The sequence below is a fragment of the Halichoerus grypus genome, chromosome 10 (assembly GCF_964656455.1).
Source record: "Halichoerus grypus chromosome 10, mHalGry1.hap1.1, whole genome shotgun sequence".
Taxonomy (NCBI): domain Eukaryota; kingdom Metazoa; phylum Chordata; class Mammalia; order Carnivora; family Phocidae; genus Halichoerus; species Halichoerus grypus.
The window spans coordinates 13147705-13171521 of record NC_135721.1 but is presented as its reverse complement, the minus strand read 5'-3'; the positions used below and the strand labels follow the sequence as shown (position 1 = coordinate 13171521).

The following is a 23817-nucleotide window of genomic DNA, read 5'->3' as shown; positions in this document are numbered from 1 at the left end:
GTAATGTATGTAATTGTCAAATCACTATGTGGCACACCTGAAACTAATATAATTTTGTAGGTCAATTGTACTTCAGTTAACAATTTTTTAAAAACTTAAATGAAACAAATCTATATGACTAATATTTTAGCAGTAATCACCATAGCTGATATTATCAAGTACTTAATATGTGTTCATGGATTATGCACTTCATCTTTATAATAATTTAATGAAGTAGATAGATACCACTCTGTCTCCATCTTACAGTCAAGGCAAATAAGACTTGGAGAATTTAAGAAACTTGCCAAAGGTCACACAGCCGAAAAATGGTGGAGCTGGTGCTTGAACCCTGGAAGCCTCTGACTCACTGTTCACTATTCTGCCCTATTAAAAGAGATGAGAAAGAAGAAAGTACTTTTCAGGACAGAAATGATTATTTCAATCTGAAGTTCATCATTCTCTTTTCTTGCCTGAGTGTTCCCTGATCTATGCATTTCTTTACCTAAGTAAGGCAATTTCACGTACTAAGAGCCCTGGTTTTTCTCTCCCAACTGCTTGCTTCTGGGCCCCAAGGGATTGGGTAGGGCTTAGATGCCAAAATACAAGAGCAGCAATGGAAGGAACTGAGGGTGTTTAACCTGGAGAAGCAAAGACTCAAAAAAGGAAATTTGAGCTCCCCTTGAATAAGTGAAGGATTTACTGGCACAAAAATAGACCTATAGATCAGCATAACAGAATGGAGAGTCTAGAAATAGACTCGGCTATACATAATTACTTAATGTATGATCAAGGAAGCTTTTCAGAACAAGAGGAAAAGGAAATATAATTGTATAAGTGATGCCATCATCATGTGATAGCAATTTGGTGGAAAAAATGTAAGTCAGAACCATACTATGGACCATCTTTTAAAAAATCATTAACATTTGGAATAAACAGTTTAATATCAAAATATGTCAAAGAAAACTAATAGAAACTGAAAATATGCTAGACAAAATGTTAATAGCTATGTGTATATATACACACATCCATAGCTTTATATATAAAGCAAATTCTAATTATTAAGGGAACCATTAGAATCAGAAGAGAGGAATGATCAGAGTGTAAATAGAAAATTCATACCAGCATAAACACAAATAGTAAACAAACCCAGAGAAACATGTTTAACCTATTTATTAAGGTTAAGGTAGACTTTCTAAACATAAAGGCAATTGCAGAAACTATAAAAGATAAGATTGATAGATATAACTACATAAATTCAAAGTTTAGGGAGTCTAAAAACACCTGAAAAAAGGGGCAAATATCAAAGTGGAAAAAACAGGCAATATAAATGTATTTTAAATAATAAAGGCGCTTAAAAGTCAATGGTAAGAGAATTTAATAGAAAGCTGGACAACCAACACGAACGGAGAATGAACAAAGATGAAATATCAATGGCCAAGTTCAATTCTACAAATAATCAAACATGGTAAAATTGCATGTTCGTGCAATCCACTAAAATATACTAGAAATCAAGAAGTGTTAAATATTAACACTTTTGATTCCAGGGGAAGCCATCTTAAAGAGGTAATCTGAGAGAAAAAAGTTATACAAAGGAATATATTTGTTACAGCCTTATTTAATAATGGTAAAAACTCTAGAAATGTAACCATTCCTCATTAGGGAAATGGATAGTAAATTATAGTGTATTAACTCAATGGAATATAAAATTGTGAGTACAGTTTTGAAACATGGCAAATTACTTATGATATGGTAAGTGGAAAAAGCAGACGTACAATATTGAATACATATGATAATTACAACTATTTATTGCAAAAAAATGAACTCTGTTTTTTTCCTCTCTTCCTCCTTATAAATCAATAAAAAGTGCAGACTATGTGCAGAAATCATGCTGTATATCAGGGTATGGAGATGAATAAGAAGCTGCTTGCTTATTTCCCATAGAAACCAATGACCCAATGCGAGAGACAAATAATATGCCAACATTTACTTACAATATATAATAAGGAGCCATAAGGACATCCCTACAAGGTACAAGATTTTATGATAACACATGTTAAATAGTGAGGATCTCCTATAGGCTACCATATTAACTTATATTAAAATATGAGAACTTGAAAAGATCTTTGTAAAACCTAATTAATCTTCCTTATTATAAAGCTTAGAAGGCTGAGATGCAGAGAGAGTAAATACATAGATCCTAGATCAATACTTTCCTTTTCCAGATGGAAACCCGATGCCTAGAGAAAACATAAGCTTTTTCTAAGAGTGTAGAGAACAGTCTGTGGAAGATCTAGTTCCAGAGCCATGTTTCCTGATCACAAGTCCAATGTTCTCTTCAAATGTGGCTTTAACCCAGAGTGCATCAACAAAAACAGAAAGTGACAAAAGAAATAGGCTACTTATCTTCTAAAGAAGTACAAGGGCAATGGAGGATGTAACGGGCAGGATGAGTCCCTGTCTCAATAATTTAGGGAAGAGTCATGAGTTTACAACCCAAGTCAAACACTTAGGAGTCTGCATATGCTTCTCTGTTCCTTGTACCCTAATTCTAATTAGTCAGGAATTCTGTCTTGACTAACTCTACTTCCAACACTACTTTTTTTGCAACAACTATCTGATTAGTCTTTCTGCATGCAGTCTCTATCCTTCAAATTTATTCTTGACACTGCCGCCATATTGATTTTACAAGGATAAATATCTGACCACTTCAGGCCTTCAATGCTTCCTTGTTGCCTAAAAAGAAAGTCTAAGTTCCTTCAAAATACGCATAGGGGCCACCATCATCTTGCCAGTACTTTTCCTTCAGTTTTATCTCTTACTACTCCTGTCTCATACTTCCAGACTCATGCTTACACTGAATTTGCATTTTCAAAAATATTTCAATATTTTATCAGGTCTCTGTTAGCATAAGAGGCCCTTGTTGAATGGACAAATGAATGAACAAATGAGATAAAGGAAATCTAATAAAGACATTTCTTAATGACATTGATATCTTGGCTAATTAATCCTCTCTAGCCATAAGCTCAGTGAATTTGGGTACTGTGTTTGTCCTGCTCACTGCTGTATGCCCAATATTTCACAGTTGAATAGATGCACGGATGGATGAATAAAACTTTGTAACAGAGATTTGTATGGCTGTTATCGAAGGGCAGAGGAAACAACCATGTTTGTGAGAATTAAAGAGAGCTTCACATGAGAAACAACCTTTGCAATGGATGAATAGGGATTGTCAGGTAGAAATTATAGACACAATGAGGTACAAAAGAACATGGCATGTCTGGGGATCAAGAAATACTAGAATACAGCTGGAAAGCTTGAGGTGGACAGGATAACCTAAGGGAAAGCATGAGACAGAGTTAGATTCAAATTCCAGAGTTAATTCTCACTATTTCTATGACCCCCATCAAGCTATTAAAACTCTTGTAGCTTCCATTTCATCTTAAAACAAACCATGAAGATTAAAGATGAGATAATATAGAATACTGAAAATTGCATAGCTTAGAATAGGAGCTCCCCTTCCCGCCCACCCCCTCCCCACGCCCCCGCCCCGTCTTCCTCTCCTTTTTTTTTTTTTTTCCATTCGCTTCCTCTTAGTGTTAATTCTTTGGTTTGACACCAGTATCTTGGGCTCTAGTCACTAGGTAAGACTAAGGGCCTCTTATTTGCAACGACGTGGATGGAACTGGAGGGTGTTATGCTGAGCGAAATAAGTCAAACAGAGAAAGACATGTATCATATGACCTCACTGATATGAGGAATTCTTAATCTCAGGAAACAAACTGAGGGTTGCTGGAGTGGGGGGTGGGGTGGGAGGGATGGGGTGACTGGGTGATGGACACTGGGGAGGGTATGTGCTCTGGTAAGCGCTGTGAATTGTGCAAGACTGTTGAATCTCAGATCTGTACCTCTGAAACAAATAATGCAATATATGTTAAGAAAGAAAAAAAGAAGAAGAAAAATGTAGCAGGAGGGGAAGGATGAAGGGGGGGAAATCAGAGGGGGAGACGAACCATGAGAGACTATGGACTCTGAAAAACAAACTGAGGGTTCTAGAGGGGAGGGGGGTGGGAGGATGTGTTAGCCTGGTGATGGGTATTGAGGAGGGCACGTTCTGCATGGAGCACTGGGTGTTATGACAAACAATGAATCATGGAACACTATATCTAAAACTAATGATGTAATGTATGGGGATTAACATAACAATAAAAAATTAAAAAAAAAAGACTAAGGGCCTCTTTCGGATCTAAATCTAAAAACCTCTCCACATGTGTTCTCTGTGGGCAACCAGCTCTTATCTGTATATCTCACTTATCCTGCTGCATATATCACACTAAAGCAAAATAAAATGTTTTGACTCCAACTCAGATTAAAATAGGAAGGGCCAATGGAACAAGAAGGAATTGATTTACTAGCTAGTCTCTAAGGTTTTTTGCTCATATCCGTCTATAACTAAATAATTTGGCCCCTACTTAACTTTCAAGAGGGAGATCCTATAATGTATTGTCCAAAGAGCACACTCTGAGAGTGAAGGAAGGTGCTATTACTTCTACCAGGACAACCAGTGTTATTCAGGACCATCTTAAGCAAATGGGGTTGTATCATCCCCGCCTCTCCAACTTTATCTCCTATCACTCTCCCTTATTTCCTAAGCTACAGCTTTACACACTGTGTGGCTTTCTCTCTAACACACCAGATTTATTCTTACATTAGGGCCTTTGCATTAGTTTTTCTCTCTCCTTAGGATTCTCTTCTAAGATCTTTCATGGCTGACTTCTCACCAAGTCACTGGTCAAATGTCACTTTTCGGATCTTTCTATTTAAACTATTAAAACTAGCTTCTCCTCCAATGACTATCTCATTATCTTGTTTTATATTCTTTGTAGCCCTTAAGACTATCTGAACTTAGCTAATGTAATTATTAATTTGCGATTATCTATTGATGGTCCTCTTTCACTATAGAACGTTAGCTCCAAGATGGCAGGAACCTGGCCTGTTTTATGTACCACTGTTTCTCTCTAGACTCATCCCTGATACTGAGTAGGTATTTAATAGTCATAAAATGAATATCTTAACTTGCTATAATGTTTAAACATAAGCTTCCTTTTTTGATAGTGACAGTGATTGATAGTTACCATATGAATGTATTCTTTCATATGTCAGTGCAAAGAGGTTGTATGCCAAATTACTTGAAGGAAAGATCACCTTTAAGTTACCGTATCTCCCTACTCATGAGCTCAATAGGGGTATGCAATGCAGTTAAGTTCTTCATTATTGCCAACTTCAGGGAAAAACTGAAATAAACAGCCTTAAGTCAGATTAGAGGCTACAGTGTGTAAAAAATATTATTGTGTTAGGTTTGACCCAGGTAGTACCCTAGGACCTAGAGCAAAGTGTGAGTTACAAACCAGGGAAGTTACCTGACAGAATCCATAGCTAAACCATTGGCTCTTGGTATTCTGGATATTTTTAAGTTACACATAATTTTTTTCTCTGCTATTCTAGAGTGCTTTTGGAGGGTTTCAAAAAGCAAGATTGAACAATGGAAAGGTCACTGGTTTCTTTAGAGTATATATATATATATATATTTTTTAAAGATTTTATTTATTTATTTGACAGAGAGAGACACAGCGAGAGAAGGAACACAAGCAGGGGGAATGGGAGAGGGAGAAGCAGGCTTCCCGCGGAGCAGGGAGCCCGATGCGGGGCTCGATCCCAGGTCCCTGGGATCATGACCTGAGCCGAAGGCAGACGCTTAATGACTGAGCCACCCAGGCGCCCCTCTTTAGAGTATATTAGCCTTACCATTTTGGGCAATTAACTGACATTTCTGAGACTCAGCTTCCTCATCTGTAAAATTGTGATAATACCGCAGTACTCAAAGGCTTTCATAAAATGAGAGTTAACGTAAGTTCAAAACCTAACACAGTGCCTGTTATAGTAGATGCTCAGCAAATAATATCTATTTTTATGACTTACGTTACCAGGTGGTATTGATCGGTGCATTCCATTGGCAGTCAGAAGAAGTTTTATAATAATCCACAGATTGACTCATTTAAAAAAATCCTGATGCCAAATATAGTAAACTATTGGTGCTAACAGATTTAACATTTCAAAGTTTGAGTATTCTATTATGGACCCATTAAATGAAGCAATTTATAAGTTTTCTGGAACATGTACTTGAGACATCCTTGGTGTAGGGCTGGTGTGTAGGAATAAATCACTCAGCTCGGCTGTGATTCTCCCAAGTATCTACATCTCAGTGTGGTTTTGTTAATATTCATTCTTCCACATGCACGTAGGATCTCTCTTACATGATTAAAAAAACAAAGCAAAAACTAAAAAGCTGTGTTTCTTTGTGGAAAGTGTCTCCTTAAAAAACACGTCTGCTCTGCTGGTGAGGGGAGTGAAGAGAAAGTGAGGAGGGCAATCACTTCATTGTATTTCATGAGAAAAATTATATGGAAGAGGGGTACTCACTTTAGAGATCTGCCAAGATTTTGAGGTGTATCCTTTCATTGTGCCAGGTATCTGAGATTGAGAAAAGATCCCTCCTCAAACATTCCCAAAAGAAAGAATATTTATGGGCATTCTCTCAAAGGTCCACCTAAATATCACCCCATTGATATAACCTTATCTTTGACTATGAGTAAGGAAGCAAGATGTTAAATCTGTTAGCACCAATAGTTTACTATATTTGGCATCAGGATTTTTTTAAATGAGTCAATCTGTGGATTATTATAAAACTTCTTCTGACTGCCAATGGAATGCACCGATCAATACCACCTGGTAACGTAAGTCATAAAAATAGATTTAAAGGTAGTTTAACTTTATACTCAATACCTCAACTTTCTAGTGTATTAGTTGTTAATGATTAGCAAAGAAAAAAATAGCATCTTTGGTAATAGGCATCAAGACCCTTGAATTGTTAATACTCTTCATCCCAGGAATTTAACTTAAGGAAAATTGTCAGTTATGTGCTCAAAGATTTGGGCAAAAATGAAATTTGATGCCAATTTCACACTGATCACAAAAATGTATTCAGATGGATTAAAACCCAAATAACACAATATGCACAAATTATGGTAAAAAATTGATAAATGTGACTACCTAAAAATTAAAAACTATTTTTAAGACAAAATTAACCATGAATAAAGTTGAATAAGTAAAAGGCAAGGAGAAGATATCTGCAGTGTATATAACAAAGGATTTGTATTCAGAATATATAAATATTCCAAATAATACACGAGAAAAATGCAAGCAATCCTATTAACAATAGATAGAGCATAAATGGATAATTTACAGAGAAGAAAGCCTACATGGTCAATAAAGAGTAAAGAAATGCAAAATAACAAGGGACAATTTTTTCCAATCAATTTGATAAAAGTATTTCTTAAAAATCTGCTGATACCAAGTGTTTGCAAAGATGTAGAGAAATATGAACTCTTTCTAATATATTACTGGTGGGAATATTAACTGGTACATCTTCTTTGGAGAACAATTTGGCAATATCTAATACAGCAGAAGGCGTATATGGAACATGATCTAGCAATTCTATTTCAACACTATACCCTAGAGAAACACAGAAATATCCAAAGGGATATGTGAAAAAGATGTACACTGCAAGTTTGTAACAACAAACACTAAAAAAAAGTCACAGCAGCCTAAATGATCATCATATAGGGAAGGGATCAGTAATTTGAGGTAGAGTCATGTGATGAGGTACTGTATAATAGTTAAAATGAATAAATGATATATGAATAAAAATTGTGATCTAAAATTTTTTTTGAGAGGACAAGTCAAGAGAATGACACATACAGTATGATGTCATCTGCTTAAATATCAAAGAACCAAAATGATACTATAGAGACATATGTATTTAGTAAAAAGAATAAACATGTTCATGAAGAAAATGCATGCTAAGTTCAATAGAATGTTTCTGAAGAAAAAGAGAGGTGAGTGGAACTGAGAAGAGAAATGAAAAAAATTTCAAAATATGAGAACATGTTAATATTTGTGAATTCTAGGTGGTAGGATAGTACATACTTAACATGTTATTATCTGAACTTTATGTTTGAATTTATCACAATAGAAAATTAATATGTATTCTTTTAAAGCATTTGGAATTCATATTTCTCTCTAATTCTGGCTTTTTCTGAAGTACTTTATATCACTGAAGATTAGTGAATCAAATGGCTTGGGTGCCATTTATAATTTTGATAATGTTATTTTCCTCCAGTTCTTATCAGAAAGAGTAGTCACGTTCATTTCAAAGGAAATGTAGCAGAACGCTGAAGAGAAAATTTTGCCATTCTCTAAGAATTTTACTATTTTAAAGCAGCCCATTTTCAGCTTAGAAGAAACTACTTCTCTGATCAACGCTGCAATAAATACAGGGATGCATACATCCAACGCAGCACCTCCTGCTTTAGCTACAACAAAGTCATTTTTGTGCCTTGCAATTACTTGTTTATTTGCCTGGTTCCACTAGACTCTTGGAACACTTTGAAGAGGGGGACCCCGTCTTGCTCATCTATGCCTACACCACATGGGCATTCAGTGTTTTAAAAAATGACTTAATACAATTTAAATTTTCATCCAGAATAGGCACATTTAGACACCGTTGTTTAACAACATTTGCAAAGCATCTTGAGAGGTTCTGAGAGACTCCAAGTTGGCATGAGAGTGACTCTTTGAGTCACCTGGTTTCTTGCCATTGTACTAAAACACATAAAATGAGTATGTAATGGCTTGTAGTTGCTGTTATTGTTTCTCCAGAAGCCTAAGCATGAGTATTGGAATAATTCCTTAAAGGCCTCTCTGAACAGCCTCATGAGGTGGTGTAATAAAGTCCACTTGATAATAAATATGCATTTCTTTGCCAAAACGGAACAACATCTTTGGCCAACTATAGAGTTTCTTTCGGCTTATAGGCTCTGAAAGTGTATTTTAGGTCAGAGAGACTCCAAGAAGATACACAGGAGGCTGCCAAACCACTGAAGAAAAATTCTGTTTAACAACCAGAAGTGTGCGATAGAACAAATCAGAAGAAAATCCTCGTTTTCCTTTTTTAAAACCTCTCTTTCCAGATTCATTTTTTAAAATTTGACTATATTAGATACATTTTCTAGACCTAAATGAAATACTTTCTGAAGCAAGGAAGAAGACTAGGTAAAACAGAGAAGAGCATGACTCTGGAAAAACCCTTGATGCAATTAAAGGAATTGGTTTGAAAAAGGAATACTTAGAAGAGGGTAAATTTTATCTATATTAATATCACAACTGTGTAAAAATATAGCCATATAAAAAAAGAAGCCAGAAAGAAATATGCCAAATAATTACAATAATTAACTTTGAATATTAGGAGGATGATTTTTATGTCTCTCTAAATTAATAGTCTCCAGTTTTGCTCTGAAGATAATGTATTATGTAAGACATGTATGTGAGGTACCTGAATTATTTTTGTCATGAAATAACTTCCCTTCTCCTTTCATCCCATCTTCCTGGTTATTCCTTGCCCTACATACTGGATGCATCAGTTATTAATATGTCTCATCTCTTCTTTTAGCTGCAGTGGCCCTATCCATACTTCGCATTCAGGAAAGCATATTTAAGCTGTTTTTAGGTAGAGATGGCCTAAAAATCCAATCAAAGCTGGGTCACTGACCCAAGAGAGCCACAGCCCAGGCCAGCAGATGAAGCTGGATGGTGGGAAGGGCTTGCAAATAGAGATAAAAGTAATCAGACTTCCTCTTTCACAGATTTGGAATGGAAGAGAGATGGTATCAGATCCTTCATCAATAGTGAGTGCAGAGCTAAACTGCAGAGAGAGAAGCTGAGATGCTATGTATAGAGAGAGGAACATCTTGGATCCTATAGATCAAGGAAAGGAAGCAGTGGCAAATCCCTAGATTTATGCTGGTCCCTGATGGCTCTGTAGGTCTTGTTCTGATGTTTATCCTTAAAATAAGTCTTCTTTGTGTAATACTATTCAGAGGAAGATAAAACTGCCTTAATGCAATGTATGCCCTCACTGGGGACAGACTCTAGATTCTAAACTTAGGGCCCAACTTAGGCCAGAACAGACAGAACACCTGTTTACAGAATCCCAATGTCCTGTCTAAATGCCATCACTGGGGAGCAAAAATTTATTCTTTGATTTCTAAAGAATGTGCACTTCTTAAAGAGACCATGTTAACATTAGCTTTGTTTCTTATTTGAAATAACAACCATTTATGGTCATCTGAAAGATAAAATTTGGTCTGCAGATTTCAAGAGTGAAGTCTGGAGGTGGGAGAATTCATTTAATTATTTAAAAGGATCTGTGAATGTGTACCAGCCTTGGAAACTGAATAGTGTATCTTTCACATATCATTGCATTATTTTTCAAATGTGTGTCAATGCTATTGCTATTAATAAAGTAAACTTTAAATGTGAATTTTAAACGTTGTTGAATTCATAGTAGCTATTTGTTGCAATGTGTTCTTTCAAAGCAACTAATAATGAAATTATAATTACTAACCCTGGGAGCTTGAAAAAATTGTTGGCATTGCAGAGAAGTCCCAGAAGTATAAAGTAGTGGTGGAAAAGATCGAGAACACCTAATACAAACTGTAGACTGGAGGAAACCTCAATAGGTTTGAACTGAAATGCAAGAGACTCCAATAGTAATTCCACAGGCTGAGAGTATTGCAGACCCTGACGATGGGGTGAGAGTGTTTGGTGGGAGTCATATGTTTTATTCTGATGAGTGTACCTATTTAGAACAATGTAAAAGGAGTGTCATTTTCTTGATTAACTTCCAGACTACATTCTTAAGTGTCACATTTAAAAAAGAATAGATAGATTGGCATAGGTTTTCTATCTGAAGGATTGTACAGTTATCAACCCAGTTGCTCACGAACACAGTTCTCTCCCTGTCTTCACAAATATAGTCATGCTCCTGTATGAACTACCTACTAAATATCTCCCAGATTTGTTAGGTCTCTGAATCCATGCTGCATCACTTCGGACCAAGCCAATATCACCTGTCACCCCTCACCTGGATACTACAACTGCTCCCAAACTGGTCTTCCTAATTCATTCTCCAGGAAGATCATTTGACAATTCAAATCTGATCCAAGTCACTTCCTTTTAAAAATCTTCAATAGCTTCTCATTGCTCTTAGGATGCAGGAAAAAAAAAATCCTTAACATTCCTTGTAAGATTCATGACAACCTGGAACCTGGCTGCTTGTTACTAATTCCGCAGCCTCATCTAATGCCACTCTTCAGTTTCTCACCAGGTTCACTATCAAATCCAGCTCTTTGCACATGCTATTACCAATGGGTGGAGCACTCTTTCTCTGTGCCTCTCTTCACCTGGCTAACTTCCATCCCTACATAGGATCCCAACATAAATCTCACTTTGACTCTGTCTTGGATTCCTTGGACTAAGTCTCTTTGTTATGCATGCCCACGGGAGCATAATCTTCCTTTTTTTCCAGGCTGATCAGTTTTTAATCACCTGTTTGCCCTGCCTTTCCATACCATAAGCTCCACGAGAGAGTCTTTTTGCTTCTAAATTTTTCCAGTACAGGGCTTGGCATATAATAAGCGCTCAAAGTCTGTTAAACTGGATTTATCAGTTAATGTTTGTTGAGCTGGATTTTAACTGTCATATTCTTACAGAAGAAACTTTTGAGCCCTATAGAGAAAACCTCAGAATATTGAAAGCAAATTTGCTCTTTCACGTCCAAACTTTCTTAGTACATAATCTATCCTTCTTGTAGTGACCCTTATCCCATTCTACTGGCATGTTTAAATCTGAATCTCGGCTATGAACCAGGCATTATTGCCCAGAGTGTTCAGAAATTTGTCTTCTAAAGTTTACTAATATATACTGCACGTTTCCATGTAAGTGACATCTTTTAACATGACATCTTTTATGTAATTAAATATGCCTACTCTTTTATAGTTTCTTGATTGTTTATTTCCCACTATATCTAGGTTACAAATACATCACCTGGATTTTCTTCTAAGTCTTTAAAAAAATTGAGGTCTTTAGTATATCTGGAATACATTTTATATAGTGTGAGATAGGGATCTAAATTTGTTATTTCTAAGTCATGCCAGTGCCATTATAAAATAAACTACACTCTTCCCACTAACTTAAAATGGCACCTTTGTTGGTAATTCATGAAATCTCATAAAAAATGAGATATCTTTGTAGAATTTCTATTTTGTTCCACTGGTCTATTTGCCTACTCCTATGCCTATGCCATATTAATTTGATTACCATGTTTGTATGTTCTAACATCTGGTAATGCAAGCTTACTCTGACTATTCTTTTTAATACTTTCCATGACTATTCAATTTTGAGAATGCAGTGTTCCAGATAAACTTTAAAGCCAGGTTAAATAATTAAAATTATGCCTACAATAAAAAAATCCTGTGGCATTACAATCATTATATATTACATACATATGATGTGTTCGTATTGTCTTTTCATTTGTTATTATCATATTTTCTGTTCTTTAGGAAGATTTTTAGTTATGCTCCACAAGGCACTTTGCCTTTCTTCCAACTTTTAATCTTAAATATTTTATCATCTTGGTTGCTATTGTATATAGAATATTTTTCCACTTTTCATTTCTTTTTTTTTTTTAAAGATTTTATTTATTTGACAGAGAGAGCAAGACAGCGAGAGAGGGAACACAAGCAGGGGGAGTGGGAGAGGGAGAAGCAGGCTTCCTGCTGAGCAGAGAGCCCGATGTGGGGCTCAATCCCAGGACCCTGGGATCATGACCCGAGCCGAAGGCAGACGCTTAATGACTGAGCCACCCAGGCACCCTCCACTTTTCATTTCTGAATTTTTTTCGATAAACTAAAAGAAAAGACTGTTTTTGTAATTTATCTCACATCCAAACTCCTTTTCAAACATTTATTATTTTTTATTTTTACTTGAGTCTTCCCATTTTCTCTATATATAGTCATCAAAAAATAATAAATTAATCTCTTTTCCAATATTTATTCAGCTTATTTCATTTTCTTATCATATTGCTTTTGCACAAATAAAGAACAATAGAAGTATTTAATCTTTTCTGAAACAAGGCAAGGTATAAATATATACAAATCTGTATCCATTCCTGAGAAACTGACTCATTGCTAGATTTTTGCTGTACGACACTTACAGGACTTTAAAAGTCTGAAAATGCATGAGATTTCCCTATGAGATTCAGTACTGGTAGATAGAGCTGGAAGGATGTTAGAGACATTCTAGCCTAATCCTACTCATTCTTATCTATAAGGAAACAAATGCCCACCAAGAGAAAGTGATTTGATCAAGATGAAAAGCTAGAAGCAAGGCCCAGGCAAGAATATAAAGATATTTTGGTCCCTGGGAGAATGTTCTTTGTAAAAGTCTTGGTGATTAGAGCCTTAGACATGAACTTAAAACACTATTATTTTTGCTGATTTTTTATATTACAATTTAAAGAACAATTTAACAATCTAAATTAAAATATTTATCATAACTTTAAAATTTTGTTACAGCTAGTTTCCACTGTGCTCCAAGATTCATTTCTTTCTTTTTCCTTAGTAATAAAACCCCTAATTTTTAGCAGGAGTTTTGCTAAATGTGACTAAATTCTGGTCAATGGCATGTATGCCAATTTTGGGTATGACTGAGGGAAGTGTCCTTGAAAGGGAAGGGGTGTGTTCTTCATCTCACCTTCCTCCTTCTAACTGATGGAGGCTGCAACCATGTTGGACCATGAGGTGGAAGACACATGCTAAGAAGGGCAGAGGTAAAAGGTAGAAGGAGTATAGGTCCCTAAGAATTTTGTGAAGCCCCTTAACAGCCCTGGACTGCCTTCCTCTGGATTTATTTAAAAGAGTGAGAAATAAGTTCTCTTATTTAAGCCATCATTATTCGGGATTTTCTATCATTTTAAGCTGGATCTAATTCTAACTCTAAAGTAAATTATAAGGTAGAACAACAGAAGTATAAATTCAATATCTTGAAGATGATCTATAAGTTCTGGCTCAAAAACAAAAAAGAAAAGAAACAAAGCATAACAGATGTTTGATATCAGAATTCTGATTATGGGGGGCCTGGGTGGCTCAGTCAGTTAAGTGTCTGCCTTCAGTTCAGGTCATGATCCCAGAGACCCAGGATAGAGCCTGGCATCATTGGGCTCCCCACTCAGCAGGGAGTCTCTTTCTCCCTCTGCCCCTCCTCCTGCTCATCCTCTCTCTCACAAATAAATAAAATATTTTTTAAAAGATTTTTTTATTTATTCATTTGAGACACAGAGATACAGAGAGAGAGAGAGAACATGAGCAGGAGGAGAAGCAGAGGGAGGGGGAGAAGCAGGCTCCCCGCTGAGCAGGGAGCTGGACGCGTGGCTCCATCCCATCCCAGGACCCTGAGATCATGACCTGAGCCAAAGGCAGATGCTTAACCATCTGAGCCACCCAGGTGCCCCTCAAATAAATAAAATCTTAGAAAAAAAAAAAGAATTCTGATTATGGTCTCAAGAGCTTTGAATTTAAAATAATTATCATAATAATACTAATGATAATAATAATAGCTGTGTATTGAGTACTGCAAGGAGACAGTGGGGCGCAATTAGGAAAAGAGCTCAAATTCTGCTGCTCAAATTCTGCTGTTGCCACTTATTGGTTATGCGACTCTGGGCTTGTCACTTGCTGTTTCTAAGTCTTCATTTCCTCATTTCTATAATGCGGACAATAAAAATTCTTAGCAAAGGGGCGCCTCAGTGGTTGGTTAAGTGTCTGACTTCAGCTCAGGTCATGACCTCAGGGTCCTGGGATGGAGCCCCACGTCCAGCTCCCTACTCAGCAGGGAGTCTGCTTCTCCCTCTCCCTCCACTCTCTCTCTGCTTCCCTCCCCACCCCCGCTTGGGCTCTCTCTCCCAAATAAATAAAATCTTTTTAGATCTTTTTTTTTAAGATTTTATTTATTTATTTGACAGAGAGAGACACAGCAAGAGAGGGAACACAAGCAGGGGGAGTGGGAGAGGGAGAAGCAGGCTCCCCGCTGAGTAGGGAGCCTGATGCGGGGCTGGATCCCAGGACCCTGGGATCATGACCTGAGCCGAAGGCAGACGCTTAACGACTGAGCCACCCAGGCGCCCCTCAAATAAATAAAATCTTTTTTAAAAATTCTTAGCATGAGTTGTGAGCATCAGATGAATGAATACATGCATGTAATTAAGTCAATATAACTTCACCGTATGTAGTATTATGGATCTTATTAAAAACACCATTACTACTAACCTCTAAAATCCATCAAATGATAACTATGTAGCAATATTTATAATTTAATCACTAGGATAATACTGTCACCTAGGTATCATTATCTAAATGTCATAAAGTGATTCATATAACTCAGAATAATTTGTGATACAGCCTGATTACAAAATCCATATTTCTTTTCATAACATCATGCTAATCTCATTTGATCAAGATTCTATAACCTTTTAAAACATCATGTCAGACACATGAATTTGAAAGTGTTTTCCTGCCAGTACCATATACCTTGTTTCCTGCTCCCTGTCCATAATGGCATCCCTGCTCCCCTTTGCTCGTTGTCTAGCTAATTCCTATTCTTGCCATCCCTGAAATTAGCCATCTCCAACCCTCACCATACAGAGGTTTGGGTTCTGTGTGCCCCAGAAGTGCTACCACAGTTCTCTATGTTCCTCTCACGATTGTTCTTATCAGACTATCAATTATTGGTCTCCACTGCTGAAATGTGAGCGCCAAGAGGGCGCAAACAATGTCTTGTATCCTCAAGGTACATAGTAAGTGTTCAATAAACACTTGTTGAATAAATGAAAACCACATTTAACTTAATGGAATTGTAGAAGCATTTAAGCATGTTCAAAGACCCACATGTGTATACCGCATGAAAGCAGCCAAGGGTTTGGGAAGAGCACCTGACACACAGGTGCTTACAGATTTCTCTGTCTGGAGACTGTCCTAGTGAACTATGCATCCCAGCATGGTTCTCGGGGAGACGTACTGCCCTCAAAAGCTCTGTTGTTGTCCTCATTACTGGGGACCTTGTGAGTCACGGATAAAGTGGGAGAAGCTAAAACCTGGCAGCAAGGCCCACTCTCCTGTTCTCAAAGAGAAATGCAGGAGCCGTCTCCTTCTCAAGGCCCAGCGACTATAAACACATCTTAGTAACAAACCCAGGAGGCTGAGTGGGAAATCGAGATCTCACTGGATTTCCCTGGAATCTACTACTTCAAACAGCTCAAAATAGGTCTTCCTGTCACATTTTCTTATAGTGTCATGTATTTTTTTTCCATTGTACCCCCTCTTATTTGAAATTTTATGCTATTTTGTGATTATTTGTTTAATATATGTTTCTCTAGCTACACTCTGAGCTCTATGAGGGCAGGGATTATGGCTATTTTAGTTCACCCTGTATATCTTGTACTAGGCAAATGACAGATATGCAATAGGTATTTGTTGAAGGAATGAATGAATTGATGAAATAGAGAGATAGTACCTCATATAAAAGCAACATAGTGAATATAAAAGCAACAGGTGAAGTAGGTAGAAAGAGCACAGATCTGTTTGGAATCTTAGAGCTATCACTGATAAACCTCATGACTTTAGGCAAATTCCCCAATCCCTGTATCAACTTCTTGGTCTAAAGTAGAGTTATCTCATTGGATTGCTGTGAAATTGAATGAGATAATACAAAAGTAAAACAAAGAACCTGGCAGAGCCCCTCGCACAGAGCGAGGGTATATGCCACGCATGTTTCCAAACACTGCACACCTCAGAAAGCATCTCCTCCTCTTTTCCCTTCCTTGCTGGATTAACTGTGAGGAGTTGTAAAGTAGCTGAACATCATAAGGTGTAGACTACGTTATTCAGAACTGGTCTTTTATACCCTAAGAAACTGAGACCCATATTTATTTTCACATGAATAAATGAAAACTTAGAAAAGTTTAAGTAATTTTTCCAGGACTTCACATGAATGATGACCACAGCACATTTGTCATGCCTGAAACACATTTAACACCTCCTAGTTTTATGGGCTTTCCATTATGTAGTTCCACTTGCATCCTTCTAAAGCAGCTTTTCCAGCTGGATTCTTTGGAAGACACTGAGATAGTAACAAGCATAATTTAATGTAAGTTCCTGAGCAAACATTGGAAACAAGGTCAAGCAAAGCTAAATAGCTACTGGGGTCTCTACCAGAGGAACATTCAGACTTGTATCAATATGCATGAGCACCAGGAATATCTAAAAATGGGATGTTATCTCCCTCAAAAAAACTTTCCACAAAACTCTTTGAGGAGCAGTAACTATCAGTGTCTTGGAAATATTTCTTTAAAGAAACAAAGCTTCCTTACTACGAAATTTAAACTACGTTTCCTTCCAACTCCGCCACCTCACTGAGAAGGAGCAAACTTTCAATAGGCCTTTCTTTTAATACAGTTTCCTAAGTACTGCTTTGTTATAAAGCTATTTGCTCTTAAATATTTTGCTTAAAAATGTGTAACGATCTATGACAGTACATTGAACTTATTGTATACATATCATATATGTATGTACGTATGTATCTGTATGTATGTGCATTACTCTCTCACCCCCACTTTGAGAGCCATTCTCTGCTCTTAGCCAATGTGCATTAGTGTGCACTTCTACAAACACTCAACAAATGATAGGCTTATCCTGATTCAAACATATTCTGCAACATTTATTGTGTGTACCACTAAGGCTTCCCCTTCTGCCATTTATTGGGTGTTATTTGATGGACATTTATTTGACGGACAACAGATGGACTAAGTGATAATATTAGACTTGACCAAAGAAATGAAGTAAAGGTGTCATGGGAATGTGTCTCAGGAGCTGTAGGCACCTCAGAGGAAAAGGTGAAGGAAAGAGAAGATTAAGGGCAGGAGACAATTAAACACAAAGCACATGTCCTCTGACGTTATTTATGAAGCATGCCATAAATCATTGGCGTGGGAAGGATTGTTCATCAACTGAACATTAGTCATTGGAAGCTTTGGGAACATTAACAGGAGGCATGTCTGAAATAAATGGAAGAGGTTCCCCAAACAGATACAGAACACAGGTCTAAGCTAGGATGCTGACTTAGTTAGGATACTTTTTCTAGGACCATACTCACCATGCTCCCTGGGATATGCGGGTATTAGCTACTATTTAACTACCAACTTATTAGAACAAATACGCTTAGAAAGAGCAGAACACAGAACAGGAGACTGGGAGAAATGATGAAATGCAGACTGAGGAGAATGGCAGGAGGAAAGGTGGAGGTCCAGAGTGGGATGAGAATTATTTACTCTGCGCTAATCTCTTTTAGGTAGTGTGTGTGTGTGTGTGTGTGTGTGTGTGTGTGTGTGTGTCTGTGTGTGTATGCATATCTGTATATACACATATACATGGTCTTCAACATCCCTATAAAGCAAATATATTACTCCCATTTCACAAGTGAGAAAATGAGCCCCCCAGATTAATTAAGACCAAAAGTCTTACCCAGTTCTTTTTTTTTTTTTTTTTTAAAGATTTTATTTATTTGACAGAGGGAGAGACAGTGAGAGAGGGAACACAAGCAGGGGGAGTGGGAGAGGGAGAAGCAGGCTTCCCACGGAGCAGGGAGCCCGATGCGGGGCTCGATCCCAGGACCCCGGGATCATGACCTGAGCCGAAGGCAGACGCTTAACGACTGAGCCACCCAGGCGCCCCAAGTCTTACCCAGTTCTATGAATCATCCAAGACTCTTACTATAGAAAAGAGCCTCAGAATGTATGAGCAACTTTTACAGATTTCAAAGGGAGAAAAGGATGCTCCTTTTTTTTTTTTTTTTAAAGATTTTATTTATTTATTTGACAGAGAGAGACACAGCGAGAGAGGGAACACAAGCAGGGGGAATGGGAGAAGGAGAAGCAGGCTTCCCACTGAGCAGGCAGCCCGATGTGGGGCTCGATCCCAGGACCCTGGGATCATGACCTGAGCCGAAGGCAGACGCTTAACGACTGTGCCACCCAGGCGCCCCAGGATGCTCCTTTTTAACCACAGATTAGAAATATACTTGAAATTCCCTAGCAAATGAAACAGGAAATATGGGGAGAAGAGAGAAAAAGCTGAGGAGAAGAAAAATGGCTTTTCAAAGAACTAAAGACAATAAGACCATTTTGGATTTGTGTGTGTGTGTGTGTGTGCACGTGTGTGTGCGTGCAGAGAGGCTGGAACCAAGTTTTCAGCTCAGTAGTTAAGAAGGGTTGGGAGGATATACTTTCCTTATCACAAAAGCCCTGGGAGGAAAGAATGAAAGAACAGATCACGTAAAAGTCCTCCCACAGATTCACATTGAAAGATGTCATGAAATTAGTTGGAATTATAAGGGAGGTGAGGGGAGAGTATTAGAAATTCTTTTTTTGGAAGGTAATAAAGGATAGAAGTATGATAGCATGATATTTAAATCAAAAAGCAGAGCTCTTGAAATGTTTTTGTTCGAGTCCTGTGATTCGCGGGAGGCTTGGATGGGAGACAAGGACCACATGATTCAGCTACAGTAGCACCCCCCATGTCCCCAAAAGATACATTCCAAGACCACCAGTGAATGCCTGAAACTGCATATAGGACCGAACCTTATATATATTATGGTTTTTCCTATACACACACACCTATGATAAAATTTCATTTATCAATTAGGCATAGTAAGAGATTAACAACAGTAAGTAATAATAAAATAGAATAGTTGTAACAATATACTGTCATAAAAGTTATGTGAATGTGGTCTCCCTCTCTTTCAAAATTTCTTACTGTACTGTACTGACCCTTCTTGTAATGATGGGAGCTGATAAAATGCCTGCATGATGAGATGAAATGGGGTGAGTGATGTAGGCATGTGACTTAGCATTAGGCTATGGTTGACCTTCTGATGACTCATCAAGAGGATCATCAGCTTCTGGACCTGGGTTGACTGGGGGTAACTGAAACTGTGCAGAGTGAAACCACAGATAAGGGGAGACTAGTGTACCTTGAAAAATAAGAGAGGGCTTCAAAATGTATTCAGTAAGGAAACAAATGTAAAAATGTGTTCTTGGGGCACCTGGGTGGCTCAGATGGTTAAGCGTCTGCCTTCGGCTCAGGTCATGATCCCAGGGTCCTGGGATCGAGCCCCACATCGGGCTCCTGGCTCAGCAAGGAGTCTGCTTCTCCCTCTCCCTCTGCCTCTCTCCCTGCTCATGCTCTCTCTCTCTCTATCTCTGTGTCTCAAATGAATAAATAAAATCTTTAAAAAAAAAAAATGTGTTCTTAGTTCCATATTCCGTTGGGACCAATTATATGCTGGTATTACATGGCAGGGGGATGACAGTAAAGAAAAGGGCTAATGGCAAGGATGTGAACTGAAAGAAAGATTGAGAAAAATGTTAACTTTGAGGTCTCAGTGTAGACTTTTCTTCCAGAAAGTCTCTTTTCTATGCATCCAGGCCACCTTTCTATTTCACTTGATTTAGTGAATTGTTTTTATCTGTCTTCCTAGGCATAAATTCCTTGCAGGCTGGGATTGTATCTTATTTAATGTTAATTCCACAGTGACAACACAGTGCTTGGCACATTTACTCCACAGACACTTGTTTTACAAGGTAGGCTAAGCACTGTTGAATGTTCACTGCTTTTAATAGCTCGATTCCTCCCTTAGAGGTTCCACGATGAATGTAGGTTCTACTACAACTCAGAAACTAAAGTGGTTTCAGAACTCTTGATTTCTGATGAAAGGAATGATAATGACAATAACTATCATTTACTGCATTTTTCACAAATGAAGCATTATATCTTTACATATGTAGTCTTTCATTTTCTGTTCAAGAATCCTGTGAATTACTATTTTAAATGGAAACTGAGGCTGAGAGTTTGAACCACTTATTCAAGGTCATTGAACTAATACCCTGTGGAACTACGTTTTTTTTTTATCCTAGTGTATCTAGCTTGAAAATTTTGGTTTACATTTCCTATCCTACTTTCTTTTGAGTCAGTTAAAACCTTGGGGAGGGCTGAGGAATTCTCCCATTCACAAACTAAAAATGAATAAAGATTAAATGGATGGTTTTCATCTCTCTGAGGAAAGAATTCCTTTATAAACATTTGAAAGAAAAGTTACCAGAGAGGGAGACAAACCATAAGAAACTTTTAATCTCAGGAAACAAACTGAGGGTTACCTGAGTGAAGGGGGGTGGGAGGGATGGGGTGGCTGGGTGATAGACATTGGGGAGGGTATGTGCTATGGTGAGCGCTGTGAATTGTGTAAGACTGAAGAATCACAGACCTGTAACCCTGAAACAAATAATACATTATATGTTAATTTAAAAATTTTTAAAAAAGAAAAAGAAAAGAAAAGCTAAAATTTTGTATAGAATTTAAACTTATTTCACAAGTTCTTTTTTATTTTTCATAAAATTTCCCATATTAGCAAGAAAACAAACATCAAATGCCCTCAGTATAAATTTCAAAAACAGTTGAACTTCTGGAATAAACAAAATTGATGGTCTTCCATTAACTCATAACACCAATTGCCAAAGGATTCCAACAAATACAAGTCGTTTTTGTTTGTTTGTTTGTTTTTTGTGAGTCAAGTGATAGAAGTTTATTAAGTGAAGATATAAAAAAAGCTCTCCAGAGTGAGAGGGGTCCTGACAGGGTTGCCCCAAATAGATAGAAGTTGTTAACAGAAAGTCAGACTTGCAAGACACTATTTGGTACATTAAAATAAAATATATTAATAAGCATGTTAACTTTATTGATAATCCTTAATGAGTCCCCAGTGAGACATTTCACTCATAATTTAGGATTGGGTTTCAAGAAATCAGAAATAAACACACTAATCACAAATTAATAAAACCAACACAAAATATAAAATCCCAGGGACTCCTGTAGCACCACAGTCTACTATTTTAAGAAATCCCCAATTGCAGTAAAATATGAAACAACAGAAATATTAGGGTCTAGCTATTTGTGTTAGAAAAAAATCCACCCTGGCTCCAAAGCACATTTAGCATGTTAATGATTTGCAAAAATCTGTTTACATTCAGCTCCTCAAAAGTTCATTGTCTTTCAGAGCCTAAGAGATAATAAACAAAATCCAAAGGAGAGAAAAAAATATATTTAACCTGAAAGATTTCCATTTTCAGAAAAGTCCCTATATGAGCAAGAATAAAGAAAAATAAAATTCATTCTATAGATCTATAATAACTGTAAGTAAATTTAACTGATATGTTAACACTTTGCCTTTTATGAGTAATACTTCATAAAAATGAAATTTTTTTAATTAAAAGAGCCCCACTTTCTATAAAAAGTTCGGCAATTATTGTATCAGATACATTGAACTTGAAGGCCACTTGGTGAATGAGGGTGCTCCAAGTCTTAACTGTAATTTAGAACAAAAGGAAATAGAATGTTCACCTGAAAATAATCCAACAAATGGTAATAAATGCAGTGCATTGTCTTAAAAAAAAACAACAGTTGGTGGTTACGATGGAGGTCATCTGTGTTAGAAGCACAGTGAGGTAAGGCAGTGGAGAAATCCAGAGAAAGCATAAGAATCATGACGAAGTACCCAACTTGCATGCTTTAAATTAGCTGGTAAGGGTATAGAACATCTCTTTAATGTATTCACAGGCACCTTATTATTAAAGTGTCAAACCTCTGTGAGGATTCTTGAGTAATTTGCTATTCCATTTCTGTTTCATTCTTTAAGTAGTTTCTGAAGCACCCCCAGGATCCCCATTTGTGAAGTTCTCAATGAACCAGGCTGGGAGGAACTCAAACTATTTTGACTCATTTAAGAGAGCATAAATTATCTTTAGAAACAAACTGTAAATGAGGAATGCACTGTTGTGGTCCCTTCACAGTATGAACATGTTAAAATAATTCCATAGCTCAAGAGACCCATGATCCAAGTGGTACACATAGCTACCATAGTCTGGGTTTAGATTCCCTCTCTGACTTGTTAATATCAGTTCATGAAAATAGGTAAAAATAATTTATATTTTGACTTACTAAGAGATAAAAGGAGGAGGGCCTGGGTGGCTCAGTCAGTTGGGCATCTGACTTGTGGTTTCAGCTCAGGTCGTGATCTCATGGGTCCTGAGATTGAGCCCCAAGATGGAGCCCCACATCATCAGGCTCTACGCTCAGCGGGGAGTCTGGTTGGGATTCTCTCTCTCCCTCTTCCTCTGCCCCTCCCCTCACTCAAGTGTGCTCTCTCTCTCTCTCTCTCTCTAAAATAAATAAATCTTTAAGAAAAAGAAAGATAAACAGAAAATATTCATGGATTAAAATGAACTCTTAAAGGTATTATTATAGTGCTTTTATATTTTTAGTGAGAATGAATTATTTAATAATCTTTAGTCCAGCTTTTCCTTTTTGTAATATAAAAATATTGAAAGCAGTGTTAATTGTGCATATTTTTAGTCAAAATAATTTAATTTCTTGGTATAATTAACAAGGTGTATACAACTGATTCTTGGAACAAATATTAAATTGACATATGTTATAGAGTATCTACTATAAAAGACCTTGTGCAAATATTATAGAAATATGAAAAAGATAATTGAAATCTGTGCCTTTGTGGACTGTGCTTTCATATTGTAGATGTCTTTGAGATGAAAATGCTCCTTGATGTACTGCACTTTTTATGTACTGGGGGGATGGATTAAGTAAATTATATGGATCCCATCCAGTTTATTAATTCTATTAATTATGTGAATTAACCACTAGGACAGTAGAAATGTCATTTATTAACTTATTTGTGTACCATTTGATACTTTTGGAAAATTGATAC

General features: G+C 37.0%; 1 protein-coding gene across 3 annotated transcripts in view; it reads right to left on the bottom strand.

Annotated features, from left to right (window-relative positions):
- The window catches only part of VSNL1 (visinin like 1), a 100031-nt gene that overhangs the window by 72134 nt on the left and 4080 nt on the right, over window positions 1–23817 (bottom strand). The window contains exon 1 of one of the 3 annotated variants that reach the window (XM_078055990.1): window positions 23034–23201. The exons of the other annotated variants lie outside the window; for them this stretch is intronic. The gene's annotated coding sequence lies outside the window, so the exon portion shown is untranslated. Of the gene's footprint in view, window positions 1–23033; window positions 23202–23817 lie in introns of those variants that run through there. 3 annotated transcript variants of the gene reach the window in all.